At 34.8% G+C, this 18,089-nt stretch overlaps 1 protein-coding gene and 1 long non-coding RNA gene across 4 annotated transcripts in view; one reads left to right on the plus strand and one right to left on the minus strand.

The window, feature by feature from the left end:
* Positions 1 to 6,308, minus strand: part of LOC136035454 (uncharacterized) — a 136,007-nt gene extending 129,699 nt beyond the window's left edge. For all 3 annotated transcript variants that reach the window (XR_010619428.1, XR_010619426.1, XR_010619427.1), the window contains exon 1: positions 6,230 to 6,308. This is a non-coding gene — a long non-coding RNA (uncharacterized LOC136035454). The remainder of the gene's footprint in view (positions 1 to 6,229) is intronic.
* Positions 1 to 18,089, plus strand: part of LOC136035453 (homeobox protein php-3-like) — a 43,985-nt gene that overhangs the window by 8,964 nt on the left and 16,932 nt on the right. The gene's annotated exons all lie outside the window — the stretch shown is intronic.

The following is an 18,089-nucleotide window of genomic DNA, read 5'->3' on the forward strand; positions in this document are numbered from 1 at the left end:
AGTCAACGGATCAAAATTCTGAGATAGCCATTTTATTCAGCGCAGTCGAAAAACCTTATAACTATGTCTTTGGGGACGACTTACTCCCCCACAGTCCCCATGAGAGGGGCAACAAGTTACAAACTTTGACCAATGCTTACATATAGTAATGGTTATTGGGAAGTGTACAGGCGTTTTCAGGAGGATTTTTTGGTTGGGGGAGGGGTTGAGAAGAGGGGGATATGCTGGGGGAACTTTCCATCGATAGTTTGTCATGGGGGAAGAAAATTTCCATGAAGGGAGCGCAGGATTTACTAGCATTATTTAAAAACACAATGAAAAAATAAATATGAAAAAGTTCTTTCAGCTGGAAGTAAGGAACAGCATTAAAACTTAAAACAAACAGAAATTATTACCCATTTGAGGGGCTCACCTCCTCCTAATACCTCGCTCTTTACGTTAAAGTATTTTTAGTAATTTCAACTATTTATTCTACGGCTTTTGTGATTCTGGGGTCATTCTTAATGAATTGGGACAAAATTTAAGCTTTAGTGTAAAGAGCGAGGATCTGACAAGGGGGTGAACCCCCTCATATATGTAATAAAAATATGAGAATACAAAAGTTCTTTACGTAAGCTAATTTATAAGTTACGCAAATCTTTTACTAATAAAAATATTCGTACAAAATTAAAAGTTCTAGTTGCCTTTTTAATTAACCAAAAAATCGGAGGGCAACTAGGCTTCCTCCTCCGCTCTTTTTTTCTCAAAATCATTCGATCAAAATTATGAGAAAGCCATTTAGCCAAAAAAAAATAAATGCAAATTTCGTTTTGATTATTCCTCTGCGGAGAGCCAAAATCAAAACATGCATTGATTCAAAAACGTTCAGAAATTAAATAAAAAAAAACAAGTTTTTTAACTGAAAGTAAGGAGCGACATTAAAACTTAAAACGAACAGAAATTACTTCGTATATGAAAGAGGCTGCTTCCTCATCAACGCCCCGCTCTTTACGCTAAAGTTTTTTACTGTTTTAAAAAGAAGAATTGAGAGACAGAGTCAAACTTTAGCGTAAAGAGCGGGGCGTTGATGAGGAAGCAGCCTCTTTCATATACGAAGTAATTTCTGTTCGTTTTAAGTTTTAATGTCGCTCCTTACTTTCAGTTAAAAAACTTGTTTTTTTTATTTAATCATAGAGCAGAAACGACAATATTTTAAAGGAGATATTACGCCTCTACGCTACGCCTCTCAAGAAACAGTCGTAGAGCTTGGAAGAAAATTTGTGCGAATAAATATGAAACACTTCTAAAAGAAACCAAATCAGACTTACTGACCTAGCAAAAAAAAATTGAGAGTCCCGGTGTGCTCAAGTCCCTCAACCTCTTTGTGGACACAAGTATCTGGTATCAACAGCTTTGCCAGCAAAGAAGTATAGGTAATTGGACCCAAAAACTTGAATATACTATAGTTAATGGGGAATACTACCAGTTATGTTTTACTGGCTGTGTCAAAGTACATCAATTAGAAAGGCTAATCAAACAGTTCGTGTTAACGAACTGTAGTAAGGAGCGATCTGGCTCAATAGTAGCTGAAACTCTAATGGAATTTTGATACCAATAGTTGCATCAAAAGAATTGTATTTTTATGCTGATTTTAAATATATAAGTTTCATCAAGTTTAGTCTTACCCATCAAAAGTTACGAGCCTGAGAAAATTTGCTTTATTTTAGAAAACAGGGGAAAACACCCCCTAGAAGTCAAAGAATCCTAACAAAGATCTTACCATCAGATTAAGTGTATCAGAGAACCCTATTGTAGAGGTTTCAAGCTCCTATCTACAAAAATGTGGAATTTTGTATTTTTTGCCAGAAGACAGATCATGGATGCGTGTTTGTTTGTTTTTTTCAGTTGTTTTTTCCCAGGGGTGATCGCATCGACCCAGTGGCCCTAAAATATCGCGAGAGGGCTCATTCTAACGGAAAATAAAAGTTCTAGTGCCCTTTTTAAGTGACCAAAAACTGGAGGTCACCTAGGCCCCTTCCCACGCTCTTTTTTTCCCAAAGTTACGGGATCAAAATTTTTAGATAACCATTTTGTTCAGCATAGTCAAAAAACCTAATAATTATGTCTTTCGGGACGACTTAATTCCCCACAGTTCCTGGGGGAGGGGCTGCAAGTTACAAACTTCGACCATTGTTTGCATATAAAAAGTCCCCTTGAGAGATTTTCAGGGGGACTTGTCGCGTCGAGGGGAGGGGAATGGTTGGTGGAAGAGGATTACGTGGGAGGATCTTTCCATGTAGGACCCTGTCACGAGAGAAGAGAATTGCCAGGATTTTCTGGCATTATTTAAAAAAAAAACAAAAAACAATGAAAACATAAATAAAAAAAAAGTGTTTTCAGCTGGAAGTAAGGAGCAGCATTAAAACAAACAGAAATTATTACGCATACAAGGGGGTCCCCTCCACAATACCTCGCTCCTTACGCTAAAGTATTTTTAGTAACTTCAACTATTTATTCTACGAACTTAGTAATTTAGGGGTCATTCTTAAAGAATTGGGACACAATTCAAGCTTCAGCGTTAAAAGCAATGTATTGACAAGGGTGAGAATCCTCCCATATACGTAATAAAAATATACAAATATAGAAGTTCGTTACATAAGTTAATTCGTAAGTTGTGTATATTTATTACTGATAAATACATTCTTAAGAAAATAAAAAGCTTTACTTCCCTTTTTAAGTAACTAAAAATTGGAGGGCAACTAGGCCTCCTCCCCCATCCTTTTTTTTATCAAAATTGTCCGATCAAAACAATTAGAAAACCATTTAGCAAAAAAAAAGATTAACATGCAAATTTTGTTTTAATTATTCATATGCGGTGAACCAAAATAAAAACATGCATTAATTGAAAAAAGATCAGTAATTATATATAAAAAAAAAACAAGTTTTTTCAACTGCAAGATAAGAGCAACATCAAAACTTAAAACGAACAGAAATTATTCCGCATATGGAAGGGGTTTTCCTCTCTTCAACCCCTCACTCCTTATGCTAAGTTTTTTATTGTTTTAAAAAGTGGACTTGTGAGAGAGAGTCCAACTTTACCGTAAAGAGCAAGGGGTTGAAAAGGGGATAACCCCTTTCATATACGGAATAGTTTCTGTTCGTTTTAAGTTTAACGTCGCTCCCTACTTGCAAAAAAAAACTTGTTATTTTTTTTTATTCAATACAGTCTAAGAACTGCAAAGATCTATGAATGGTTTTCTACACGGCTAGGAAGATAGTCTTCAAGGGATAAATTACAATTTTTCCTGTAACTCCTGGATTATTACAATTATTGCGCAGTTTTAAAAATTTAAAACCGTGACAGAAAATCCTTCTTTGTAGCACCCTCAAAAGGAGACTGCGATTCGGTTCCTCTTGGGAAAGTAGTTGAGAAACTAAAATCTTCAGGGGAACGTGGGGCCAAGATTAATGAATAGTGCCTAATTAATTGGAATCTGTTTCTTTCATTTAGCATACTCCCAAACAACTGAACCTTGAGGGAATGTGTGATAGCACAGGCCCCAGGCAGCACTCTTTTCACACCGTCTGTACATCCAACCATACCTTGGAATTACCAGATTCTGTTTTTAATAAAATTTTTAATAATAATAATCCGAGACCTAAAATCTTGAATTAGATTTTTTTCCAATCCTGAATTTTGATTCGGTTCTTAACGCTAACAGAAGTTGGTTTGACGTAATTATGTGTTGTTTGGAATAAAGCCATGACGCTCTAATGACATATTACCTCTAGCCTTTATAATTCCCATAGCCTGAAAATAGCAAGGTATACAATTATTCCGCTTCAAACGCAAAACAATCCAACAAATCGATGCAAGCATATTTTGTCTGTGGTTAGAATCCAATTACTTCTTTTAGTTTGTACTTTCATTAAATCCCACGCTTAACTCAAAGTGTTAAATTTACGCAAAGGCTTCACAAGCTGTCACGAAATAAAATAGCCTAAGCGTAAATACGTCTTGAAAATCGAACAGTTCGTGGTAACGAACTGTAAGTAAGGAGCGATGCGCCTCAATAGTACCCGAAACCCTAAAATATGGAATTTTGACATCAATAGATAAATCAAATATTGAATTCCAAATATTGACCAATTCTTTCATCAATGTTTGGAATTAGACTATGCTAATTCCAAATATATAAGATTCATCGAGTTTAGTGTCACCCACCAAAAGCTACGAGTCTGAGAAAATTTACCTTATTTTCAAAAAAGGGGGAGTTGCCCCTTACAAATTAAATAATCTTGATGAAAATCACACCCTCAGATTTAGTGTGTCAAAGAACCCTACTGTAGAGGTTTCAAGCTCCCATCCGCGAAAATGTAGAGTTTGTATTTTTTGCTAGAAGAAAGATCCGGGATGGGTGTTTATTTTTATTTTTTTTTCACGGAAGATCGTATCAAAACAATACTCCCAGAATAAAAAGAGAGAGGGCTCCTTCGAAGGAAAATCAAAGTTCTAGTGTCCTTTTTAAACGACCAAAATGATTGAAGCGCAAATTTGTTTAGAATAGTCGAAAGATCCGGCAACTATGCTTTTGGGGATAACATACCCCCTCCCCCTGGCCACAGGGTAAAGGTCAGTAAGTCATGAAATTTGCCCATTGTTTATATATAGCATTCTTTATTGGGAAGTACACGGATATTTTCGAGGGGATGGCGATTCCTTACTGGGAGGATAGTCCAGTGGGGAGAATCTTCCGTGGGAGGGAAGGTTTCGAGGGGTGGGCTTCTTAGGGGAAAATTTAAGATGGGGTGTTTGGCCAGAATTCCTGTACGAAATTATTTAATTTGTCTTACTTTCTCTTTGCCGAAACAAATTTGCACGAGGAGATGTTAGGGAGAGTCGTCCGAGGAAAATTTTCGTCGCGTTCGAATTTTCTAGAGGATCTTTCCCCGGGAGAGAGATTTTTTTTTTGCAGGATTAATTCTCCAGGGGGAATTTCCTGTGGGAACAACTTTCTACTAGGGGGGGGATTTGTAGGAAAATTTTTCTACGGAAGGAGGGATATTTCCGGCATGATTTGAAAAACAATCAGAGATTAAAGTCTTTTTCAAATGTAATTGTGCTAAGAAGATGTTTAAGCCGGAATTGTCTGCAAGAAATTTTCCGGGGGGAGTTTTCAGCAAGAATGGAATTGTTTGGGAAATTTTCCAGGCAGAGGTGTGTTGGATGTGGAAGGAACTTTCCAGGGAGGTAATCTTTGTGGGGGAAGGAATTTGTCATGGAAGGGGAGCTGGATTTCCCCACACTATTTAAAAACGAGCAAAAATTAGATAAGAAAATGTTTTTCATCTGAAAATAAAGAACAATATTAAAATTGAAGTGACAGAAATTTTTACGTATATGAGGGGGTTAACCCCTCCAAAACATCTTGCTCTTTACGCTAAGGTTTGACTTTATGTAAGAACGACTCCTGAAACACGAGGGCCGTTTGATTAGAACAATAGGAAACTTTTTTTTTTAAATACTAAAAAACTTTAGCGTGAAGAGCAGCGGGATTGAGAGGGGTATAACCCCCTCATATACGTAGTAATTACTGTTCAATTTAATTTTTGATGTCGCTCCCTACTTTCAGTTGGTAAACTTGTCTTTTTATTTAATTGAACAATAAACTGTCCTCTTTAATCCTTTTCAAGTATTCTTGATAAAAATGAAAATTTGATGCAGCAATATTTTATGTATGTTACCTGATGAGGTGGGTAGTCACAGCGAGGGAGTTCAACCTCTGTCTTGAGTGTGACACACACTTTTAAAATTTGTATGCATTGATTGCGTGGTAATTACAATGCATTTCCATAACTGATTCCTCGCTCTTTCGAGTTGGAATCTTGCCTAGCCCACTACACCCCATCGATTCAATTTATAAATTATGACATGTTTTTGACGATTTTCTGGGATATTTTGACCATTAATACAGGCAAACACAAACATGAGCACCATATAAACGCTATAAAGAAAGAAAACAATCAAAAATGGGGTTTTTAAAGGCCAAATGAAAATACAGAAGAAAACACAGAAAGTGAATATTTCAAAAGAACAACCGCCTCTCTTCTTCAGCGCGAACAAAATAATATGATCAAGGAAAAAACAAAATCAAAGAAAACAAGCGCGGAAAGTACAGCAAAACCAATGACAAAATCCGCCAAAAACTTAAATAAAAAATGAAAATTTAAAAGAATTAAAATCAAATACCTAACAAACAATAAAGTGAGTTTTTCGTCAATATCCGCGATTTGCACACAACCAAGAAAAATATGAACTGCCATCGACGAATACTAACGAACAACTGAAAAATAAAAGAAAAAATTCATTCACTCAAACAGACGAAGCAGCAATTGAATAAATTGGAGAACTAGGTAACCTGATTTCTGATTTTAACATTTGTATTCCTTGCGGATGCCCTTTGAGACCTAAGGAGTTGATGATGTATTTTATTATGTGACTGGGGAAGTGGTTCAACGTTTATTTCAGGGATTACTAAAGTATCATCTTCTCTTTTGAGAAATCGAAATACGACTCATTTATTCCTAAATCACCTGGACCTCTGTTCAAAGCTAGATCTAAATGTTGGTATTTATAAATTTCCACAGCTTCTCTGTAGTGCTGGACAATACCTTCGTCATCCGAAATTAGGCTAGCCTGGTTAAATAATACTGGATGGTCTGGATTATTAAATGTGTGTTCTGAGAGGGCAGAGTCAAAATTTTCTGTTTTTTTCCCACTTTTTAAGGGTGTTATTAATTGAGGTTGAGTGTTGAGTTAATCTATCCGTAAGTCATTGATCAGTTCTTCCGATGTACCAAGACGATGTACAAAGGTGATTTAAGAATAAATGAGTCGTATTTCGGTTTTCTCAAAAGAGAAGACTGTACTTTAATAATCCCTAAAATAAACATTGAACCACTTCCCCCATCACAAAATCAAATACATCATCAACCCCTTAGGTCTCAAAGTGCATCCGCAAGAAATGCAATGGTTAAAATCAGAAATCAGGTGACCTAGTTCTCCAATTTATTCAATTGCTGCTTCATTTGTTTGAGTGAATGAATTTTTTTTTATTTCTCAGTTGTTCGTTAGTATCCGTCGATGGCAGTTCATATTTGTTTGGACTTAGCGCAAATCGTGTATATTGACAAACAATTCACTTTATTGTTTGTTAGGTATTTGATTTTAATTCTTTCAAATTTTGATCTTTTATTGAATTTTATTTAATTTTGGCGGTTTTTTCGATTGTTTTTTTTTGTGCTTTCCATACTTGTTTTTTGTTTTTTCCTTGTTCAAATTATTTTGCTTACGCTGGAGAAGAGAAGAGGTTATTTTCTTGAAATATTCACTTTCTTTATTTTTTTCAGTATTTTCATTTGGTCTTTAAAGACCCCATTTTTGACCGTTTTTTTCTTTATGTTATGGCAGACCAATGAGGTTTGAGAAATTATCTTCATGTAAATGCTACTCTGAGGGGTGTGGGAATCCTGTAAAACGTTTTTAGAGAGAGGATGTTTAGTACGAGATACTTTTTAGCTTAAAGTTGTCACATTTTCCCAAAAGATTGCAGCATTTAGTGTGTTTCAGATGATTTTGATCGTGTAATAAAGAGGGATGAGAAAGAATTGGAGAATATATAGTCTTCCTTGTGGATAATAATACACTCTATAAAATCTATCTGGAATTTTACTTAAAAAGCTATAAGAGAGTTATAGTTCTGAATACTTACGTGTCGAATACACTACATAATAGAGATCTGGAATATTGGCTATATTCTATTCCAAAAGGGTTCAGTTCATTTTGAAGAGGTTCTAGCTTTGGAAAAATGTATAACAATGGCATTAAATGAATGGAATTTCCATCTGTGTATTATTATCGATTTTTTTCTAGGGTAATGGGCTATCGCCATTTAACTCTTGATCTCCATATTAATCCTTTCTCAAAACCTTTTCTGATCCTTTTCTATGTGTTAATTGCTGCGAAGAAGCGTTCATTACTTAATTTAATTCAAGTAGCAAAAAATTGGAGACATATAACAAGGTCCAAACTATCATTGACATCTATTATTTTTATCGGTACTCACTCTATCACTTTCGACGCTTAAACTATTCTATCTTTTATTTGACCGCAAAATTAAAGCTTTTTTTATGTATTACCTAGGGCTAGTAAATCTGTAATGGACTTGCTTATGGAGTGCTAAAATTCATTACGACCACGCGTTGTGTGGCGAAACAGTATCATAAAATATAAGATGTTCTTTTTATAGCATACTTTAACAATAAATCTGCTTATTTACCTGATAAAATGAAATTCATCTTTGTAAATTGTTTTAATACTGCTATAAGAAGAACAAATGCTATAGATTAGTCAATAATATTTACTGTGTACGAATATTTTCTATAATACCAGGCTGTTTAATATTATGGATAAAATTTAGATAGAAAAGTGCAACATTAATACTTAATAATAATAATTTTCCAAAATATAAGGATGGGGCCTCATGCTCTATATTGCAATTTAAGCTTTTATTGTTAAGCTTTGAGGATTATTAAATAAGAAAAACAAGTTTTGTTCAACTGAAAGTAAGGAGCAACATTACAACTTAAAACGAAGAGAAACTATTACGAACATGAGGGGTTCACCCCCTCGTCAATGCCTCGCTTTTTACGCTAAAATTTGAATTTTGTTCCAATTCTTTAAGAATGATCCCTGATTCACAAAGATCGTTTAGTTAGAATAAATAGCTCTTTTGAAAGTACTAAAAAAAACTTTTGCGTAAAGAACCTCCTCATATACGTAATACTTTCTGTTTGTTTTAAGTTTTAATGTTGCTCCTTACTTTCAACTGAAAAAACTTGTTTTTCATTTAATTTCTGATCGTTAAATAATGCTGGGAAATCCAGCGCCCCCTTCATGGAAAATTCTCTTCCCCCATTACAAATTAATCCATAGAAATATTCTCCCAGGTAACCTCTTCCCAATCCCCCCACCAGAAAAAACTCTCCACGAAAACGTCCGTATACTTCCCAATAGCTAATACTAGGCTGTATGTAAACAATGGACAAAGTTCATACTTGCAACCCTTCCACTGACAACTGCGGGGATTAAGTCATTCAAAAAGACAAAGTTATGAGATTTTTCGACTAGTCTGAAGAAAATAGCTACCTCAAAACTTTGATCCCGTGACTTTGGGGAACAAATGAGCGTGTGTGGAGGCCTAGTTGTCCTCTAAATTTTGGTCACTTAAAAAGGGAACTAGAACTTTGAATTTCCGTTCAAATGAGCCCTCTCGCGGTATTCTGGGATCACTGAGCCGATACGATCACCCCTGGGAAGAAAAACAAATAAAACAAACGAACAAGCATTCATGATCTTTCTTCTGGCAAAAAATACAAAATTCCACATTTTTGCAGATACGAGCTTGAAACCTCTACAATAGGGTTCTTTGATACGCTGAATCTGATGGCGTGACTGCTTTTTAGGGTTTTTTCCCTCTTTCTTCCAAATAAGAAAAGTTAGGAAAATATAGGGACTGATGAGGGCAGTGTTGAACCGAATCAAAGCACACTATTTACACATGGTACAGCAAAGGAGCGTATTAGTAATATCCCTGTAACGTCTATTATCAAACAGTTCGTGGTAACGAACTGTAGTAAGGAGCGACCCGGCTCAATAGTAAGCGAAACTCTAAAAAACGGAATTTTGATGCTAAGAGATACATCAAAAGAATCAAATTTTCATGCTGATTTTAAATATATAAGTTTCATCAAATTTAATCTTTGTCATCAAAAGTTACGAGCCTGAGAAAATTTGCCTTATTTCGGAAAATAGGGGGAAACACCCCCTAAAAGTCACAGAATCTTAACGAAAATCAATCCATCGCATTTAGCGTATCAGAGAACCCTATAGCGAACATTTCAAGCTCCTATCTACAAAAATGTGGAATTTCATATTTTTTGCCAGAAGACTGATCACGGGTGCGTGTTTATTTGTTTGTTTGTTTTTTGTTTTTTTTTCTTTTCCCCAGGGGTCATCGTATCGACCCAGTGGTCCTAGAATGTCGAAAGATGGCTCATTCTAACGGAACTGAAAAGTTCTAGTGCCCTTTTTAAGTGACCAAAAAATTGGAGGGCACCTAGGCCCCCTCCCACGCTCACTTTTTCCCCAAAGTCAACGAATCAAAATTTTGAGATAGCCATATTGTTCCGCATAGTCGAAAACCATAATAACTATATCTTTTGGGATGTCTTACTCCCCCACAGTCCCTGGGGGAGGGGCTGCAAGTTACAGACTTTGACCAGTGTTTATACACAGTAATGGTTATTGGGAAGTGTACAGACGTTTTCAGGGGGATTTTTTAGTTTGAGGGGGAGGGGAGGGGGCTATGTGGAAGGAATATTGGAGAAATTCCTAGGAGGAATATGTCATGGGGGAAGAGAAATTCAATGAAAAGGGCGCAGGTTTTTCTAGCATTACTATAAAAAAAAAACAATGAAAAACAAACATGAAAAAGTTTTTTCAATTGGAAGTAAGGAGTAGCATTAAAACTTAAAACGAACAGAGATTAATACGCATATGAGGTGTTTTTCTCCTCCTAAATACCTCGCTCTTTATGCTAAAGTATTTTAGCAATTTCAACTATTCATTCTACGGCCTTTCTGATTGAGGGGTAAATCTTAAAGAATTGGGACATAAATTAAGATTTAGTGTAAAGAGCGAGGTATTAAGGAGGGGAAAAACCCCCTCATATACATAATAAAAATATAAGAATATAGAAGTTTGTAATATTTGTTATATATATATGTGTTATATATTTCTCCAACGTCCTTTGTGATTCAGGGATCATTCCTAAACATTTGGCACAGAATTTAAGCTTTGGTGTAAAGAGGGAAGTATTGACGAAGGGGGCGAATCGCGTCATATACGTAATAAAAATATACACATATTGAAGATCGTTACGTAAGTTAATTATTCATTACGTTTATTTAACAATTAATAATTTATTGTTCATCAATTGATTATTCCTGTGCGGAGAGCCAAAATAAAACATGCATTGACTCAAATACTTTCAGAAATTAAAAAAACAAACAAGTTTTTTGAAATGAAAGTAAGGAGCGACATTAAAACTTAAAACGAACAGAAATTACTCCGTATATGGAAGGGGCTTTTCCTCCTCGACGCCCCGCTCTTTACGCTAAAGTTTTTTACTGTTTTAGAAAGAAGAGTTGAGAGAAAGAGTCAAACTTCAGCGCAAAGAGCGGAGCGTCGAGGAGGAAAAGCCTCTTCCATATACGGAGTAATTTCTGTTCGTTTTAAGTTTTAATGTCGCTCCTTACTTTCATTTCAAAAAACTTGTTTTTTTTTAATTATTCAACTGAATCAAAAGGGTAAAAGTACATTCAGGTTGTCGAAATAGTACATTTACAATATCTTAGGAACAAAAAAGAATATTAAGTTTTATTTTTTGGGATTGAGGTGCGAAACTAATTCAAAATATATGTATAACTAACTTATTTAATATATCTAATTATATTCCTAATTACCTATAACATATATGCATACCTAAATTTTTAAAAGGATTTATATTATTACAAATCGTTGAAAAATGTTGTCCAATACATAAATAATAAGTCAAAATCTAGATTCTTATAGATTAAATAAGAAAACAAGTTTTTCAACTGAAAGTAAGGGTCAACATTAAATTCAAATTATATTCATATTCAATGAATATGTTATATTCAAATTATGTGCCCCCTGTGAATAAGCAAATGAGATTTTCTTGGGATTATAGGCAATCTGGTTGCTTGGGAAGGCTCATGGCTGGGTCTGGTTGCTAGGTAAACAAGTTTTGCAAATTTTGTTCCTCTCGGCTTGTGTAGATGAGGTTCAAATGGCATGAAGGATTGTTCCTACCACCCCTGTTGATCCACCACTACTACTAGAAGTGTCTTTTAATTTGAGGAACTTTCTAACGAGGAATTTTCCACGGGAGAAGAAGGGGAGCCACATTTCACAGTATTATTTAAAAAAGGATCAGAAATTACATTTAAAATTTGTTTTCAACAGAAAGTAAGGAGCAATGTTAAAACTTAAAAAGGAACAAAATTACCCCGAATACGAGTTAGGAGCGGTGCTTCCAAAATACCTCGCTTTTTTACACTAAAGTCTGATTTTGTGTCCTAATTCTTTAAGAACAGCTGCTAAAATACACGGGCCATTTAATCGGATCAAGGAGCTTTTCAAAAATACTAAAAACTTTAGCGGGAAAATCGAGGGATTGAGGAGGGGCACCATTTCATATGTGGAATATTTTCTTTCTGTTTATACTTTTAATGTTGACCCTTACTTTCAGTTGAAAAACTTGTTTTCTTATTTAATCTATAAGAATCTAGATTTTGACTTATTATTTATGTATTGGACAACATTTTTCAACGATTTTTTAATAATATTAAATAAAAAAAACAAGTTTTTTTAACTGAAAGTAAGGAGCGACATTAAAACTTAAAACGAACAGAAATTACTTCTTATATGAAAGAGGCTGCTTCCTCATCAACGCCCCGCTCTTTACGCTAGTTTGACTCTGTCTCTCAATTCTTCTTTTTAAAACATTAAAAAACTTTAGCGTAAAGAGCGGGGCGTTGATGAGGAAGCAGCCTCTTTCATATACGAAGTAATTTCTGTTCGTTTTAAGTTTTAATGTCGCTCCTTACTTTCAGTTAAAAAAACTTGTTTTTTTTATTTAATTTCTGAACGTTTTTGAATCAATGCATGTTTTGATTTTGGCTCTCCGCAGAGGAATAATTAAAACGAAATTTGCATTTTTTTTTTGGCTAAATGGCTTTCTCATAATTTTGATCGAATGATTTTGAGAAAAAAAGAGCGGGGGAGGAAGCCTAGTTGCCCTCCGATTTTTTGGTTATTTAAAAAGGCAACTAGAACTTTTAATTTTTTACGAATATTTTTATTAGAAAAAGATTTACGTAACTTATAAATTAGCTTACGTAAAGAACTTTTGTATTCTCATATTTTTATTACATATATGAGGGGGTTCGCCCCCTTGTCAGATCTTCGCTCTTTACACTAAAGCTTAAATTTTGTCTCAATTCATTAAGAATGACCCCAGAATCACAAAAGCCGTAGAATAAATAGTTGAAATTACTAAAAACACTTTAACGTAAAGAGCGGGGTATTAGGAGGATGTGAGCCCCTTAAATGGGTAATAATTTCTGTTTGTTTTAAGTTTTAATGTTGTTCCTTACTTCCAGCTGAAAGAACTTTTTCATATTTATTTTTTCATTGTGTTTTTAATAATGCTAGTAAATCCTGCGCTCCCTTCATGGAGATTTTCTTCCCCCATGACAAATTATCGATGGAAAGTTCCCCCAGCATATCCCCCTCTTCTCAACCCCTCCCCCAATCAAAAAAATCCTCCTGAAAACGCCCGTACACTTCCCAATAACCATTACTATATGTAAGCATTGGTCAAAGTTTGTAACTTGTTGCCCCTCCCATGGGGACTGTGGGGGAGTAAGTCGTCCCCAAAGACATAGTTATAAGGTTTTTCGACTACGTTGAATAAAATGGCTATCTCAGAATTTTGATCCGTTGACTTTGGTAAAATAATTAGCGTGGGAGGGGGCCTAGGTGCCCTCTAATTTTTTTGGTCACTTAAAAAGGGCACTAGAACTTTTTATTTCCGTTAGAATGAGCCCTCTTGCAACATTCTAGGACAACTGGGTCGATACGATCACCCCTGGGAAAAAAAAACAAAAAAAACAAATAAACACGCATCCGTGATCTGCCTTCTGGCAAAAAATACAAAATTCCACATTTTTGTAGATAGGAGCTTGAAACTTCTACAGTAGGGTTCTCTGATACGCTGAATCTGATGGTGTGATTTTCGTTAAGATTCTATGACTTCTAGGGGGCGTTTCCCCCTATTTTCTAAAATAACGCAAATTTTCTCAGGCTCGTAACTTTTGATGGGTAAAACTAAACTTGATGAAACTTATATATTTAAAATCAGCATTAAAATGCGATTCTTTTGATGTAGGTATTGGTATCAAAACTCCATTTTTTGGAGTTTTGGTTACTATTGAGCCGGGTCGCTCCTTACTACAGTTCGTTACCACGAACCTTTTGATAAATCCTTTTAAAAATTTAGGTATGCATATATGTTATAGTTAATTAGGATTATGATTAGATATATTAAATAAGTTAGTTATAAATATATTTTGAATTAGTTTCGCACCTCAATCCCAAAAAATAAAACTTAAATCAGTGTCTACATAAGTACTACATAAGTATAGTGTTAGTGATAAATATCACATACAGTGTTTGGATTTGTTGATTCATCTTTCATAATATCATCATTTATTCTTTGAGAGAAAATTTTATTTTGCAATGATAACTTTTTAAACTGATCATTTAAATTCAAACATTTTTCCAAAATCACAAGATTCCTCATGATTTTAGGTTTCATAAATCCATCCATTTTTCTATTCCTGACACTCTCAAAGGTGATAACAGACAAGCAACAAATCCAAAGATTTGAATTTAAATGATCAGTTTAAATAGTTATCATTGCAATATAAAATTTTCTCTCAAAGAATAAATGATGATATTATGAAAGATGAATCAACAAATCCAAACACTGTATGTGATATTGCTTCAAATAAACAAATTGAAACACGGAAGCTTTACAATATGAATGGATAAAATATCATTGACCTCACAAAGAGATGCAATAAGAGTGTAAGAGTGAAGTTACATTGAACTCTAGAAAATTTGACTCTGACTTTGTATATCAAGATCAGTACATAGTGAATTCAGATGATCCTTAAATTTACAAACATTCTTAGAACATTTTATCCGTAGGGCACTGAAATCAATATTATACAGGTATTAAAGTGTATTCTCCACTAGCGAACCATTCAAGTGAAAGATATCTAGTTAAATGTTAAGAAATATATTGTAAATATAGCCACACAATCGAAAAACGAAATATGATAGTGCAAGAAAACCACAGATTTACTCATTAAATCCTGCACTCTCTTCTGGTTTTGAAACAATAGTTTTCCCACTGCTTTTAATTGAAGTAGCTGACGCGTGGAATGCGCATAGTAGACCAAAAGGATTAAGAAATTCTATATTCTTCGCTGTTTGATAGATGCATAGCCAATGACCCGTTTTTACGTTCGATGGCCTGCATTTAATAATGATAACCGTAATTATGACAATTTGAATTTGTTCAAGGGAATCTGAGGGTTATACAATGGGATTTGTATTTGGACATGTTTGGATCCATATGAAATAAGCTGATTGTTTGAGTTGTGTTCATGGTGAGACGTCTAGTAGAACAATTGCCTTCGTGATTGATTTCCCAGTAAGTTTCTATTGATTTAAAAAGAGAATGCAATAATATTAGATGATGGCTCGGCAAAAGTGTACTCAAACGTGCACTCTCCGTTCGTACAATACTCATATCTTGAGTGCCAGACAACTCCAATACAATAATACCAGGTATTTTTGCAAACATTGTGTCAGCTATGCCATTTTCAAATGGTTGTGAATCTCGATCTTGGGACTGCATAGTCAACTTATACAGTGTCCTATAGGATTTATCATATGATAAATTATAGAGTGGGTTTTCATTTACTTTAGACACGAGAGAAGAAAGTCCAAAGATTTTAAATTTTTGTGGATAACTTGTCCACTATCCTATAGCACTGGCACTTTTTACAAATGCCGATGCCAATTTTAAAGGAATTTCACCATTGGTAAATGAAGAGTCGGTGAAGGTGCGTGAAACTGTGGCAGTATGCCACAGATTAATAGTTTTATGAATTACAAGTAGCTTGATATTATTTCCACGAGATCTCAGTTTTTCCACCACCAGAGCGATAAAATTCATACCCTGTTAATTTTGTACATGGAGTTTTTCCCAGGTAAGAGAAGCTGTTACATAGGGTGCTGTAGCAAGTACTTTTTGCAAAATGAAATTGGATGAGGCAAGCGTAAATTTAATGTCCACCATAATATCCAGTGGTAGCCATTAGGGTATGTTAAATATCTCATGATTTATTTTCCCAACTCATTATAATTCACAAGTTGTCACCTCTTTAAGTATATTTGTAGATTCAGTGTCTGTCTTACATTTATATCCATTGGCTGAACCCTCCAATTCCTTTTATGACTTTGGTGTCATCAACATAAACGATATGTAGCTCATATAATTTGAGAGATTGTTGCTAGTGCTCACCAATTATCCATTTATGTAGACACTGATTTGTCTAAAAAAATTATGAATCGCACAATTTTCTTGGGATACTCCATCAGTAGGACTTGGCGTTTCATTCTTAGACTTCTTGACTGTCACATTTAATTCTACAAATTTGGAAGACACGGCCACGAAATAAACTTCATTGAAATAAATTTGAACATTAATATTTTCAAAGAGCGGTTGTTGGGGGTAAAGTAGTTCATAATAACCATATTTTACACTCACCTCATCATTTTCCGTATTTAAAATATTAAAAGACAAAGTGACTGATGGATGGGATTCCTTATTTGGAAAATATGTCATTTCAGTCTAGGAGAAGAAATCTCTTTTTCATCTAAAAGTTTTCTTCCTTGGTTTCCTTGCTTTCTTCTTCTTTGACAAGAATGATGTCTTTCGTTTCTGACCTGAGTAGAGACTGACGAGTTATGCAGTTTTTCTCGTCCTTTTAAAGCTTTTTTAACTTTGTGGAGATTTCAATGGATCACCAAGGGATTGTGTACAAGACCTGAGATTTTCCGAAACACTTTTTTTAATCCTTGTCAGAGCCCCAACCGTGTAGTGTAGAGGATGCAAAATATACGGCAGCCGGTACAACAACTTAGCAAACCAAATGCCGATCCCATTCCGCAACATTGATGAACGACCTTTGTAATAGTCTATTCAGTGACCAATTTGTCTTGGACCAAGGGTAGCAACATAGCAATCATTACCAGGAAAAACAAACCCAATTTTTCTATTAGACATCATGTTATTGAATGGGTCGAAAATGAGATGTAATCACAGCCAAACCTTTTGCTATTGCTACAGGATCACCTAATTCAATGTTAACTGTCAGACTTCCAAATAACAAGTGTCTACAGGGATATATTGAAGATATTTTATATTCAAATGATGATTGTGATGTTGACTTGTTTTTCGTTCAAGAGCATGTTGAAGGGGAACCTTGCTATTGCCATCTCTCAAATGAAGCGTAAAAAATACACTTTCTTATTTCTTACTTCTCCGAGGAGAAGCAAGGAGGGTAGTAAGTGAAAATGATAAGATCCATGTCACTGGTTCTTCCAGCACTTCTGCCTTTGATTGTATTTTGTTTAAAACCAAGAACTCCTCTCAGATTATCTTTGAGAATAATCTTTTCATTGTCAATATGAAAACTAATGTAGATCTTGCCCTGCTACATTGAAAAGTTAAATTGAAAGGCATCATTTTTACGAGCGGAGACGCTTCAATTGATAGCACAACATAAATCATTCATGCTGCCAAATTTCTTGTATGGTAATGTGAGGGAAGGGTATTCACCCGGCTTAAGTGATTCTATCCATTCATCGCCAAGGAGTGGCAAATTAGGTGGCCTAACTTTTATATCACATTTACGATCTTTTCTCAAGATTTTATATGTATTTTTGAGAATACAATCGACAAGATCAACTTCATACTTCCCATCAAATTTGATGGTGGGAGAGAGTTTTGTTTAAAAATCCCTTGTTTTATTCAAGTCATCGTAGAGCGGAACAGAGTCATTGGACTTGAATATATGTCATAGAAATTGGTATTAAATTTGTCTTCAACTGCTACCCAAGAATCAAAATCAGAGTTATATCCTAGCCAACGAACATGCAACTGTCTCTCGCCCTTGTGCGTATGACTCATTAATATATTTTCAGTCTTATAGATTTTACTATTTTATTTTTGACTTTCGAAGTTCATAGCCATAAAAACCTCCAAAAATTACTTCATCTTTGGTGTCTCGTAAACGATACGTTACAGGTTTAGTCTCTAAGATTT

Source organism: Artemia franciscana, chromosome 14 (assembly GCF_032884065.1).
Source record: "Artemia franciscana chromosome 14, ASM3288406v1, whole genome shotgun sequence".
NCBI lineage: Eukaryota > Metazoa > Arthropoda > Branchiopoda > Anostraca > Artemiidae > Artemia > Artemia franciscana.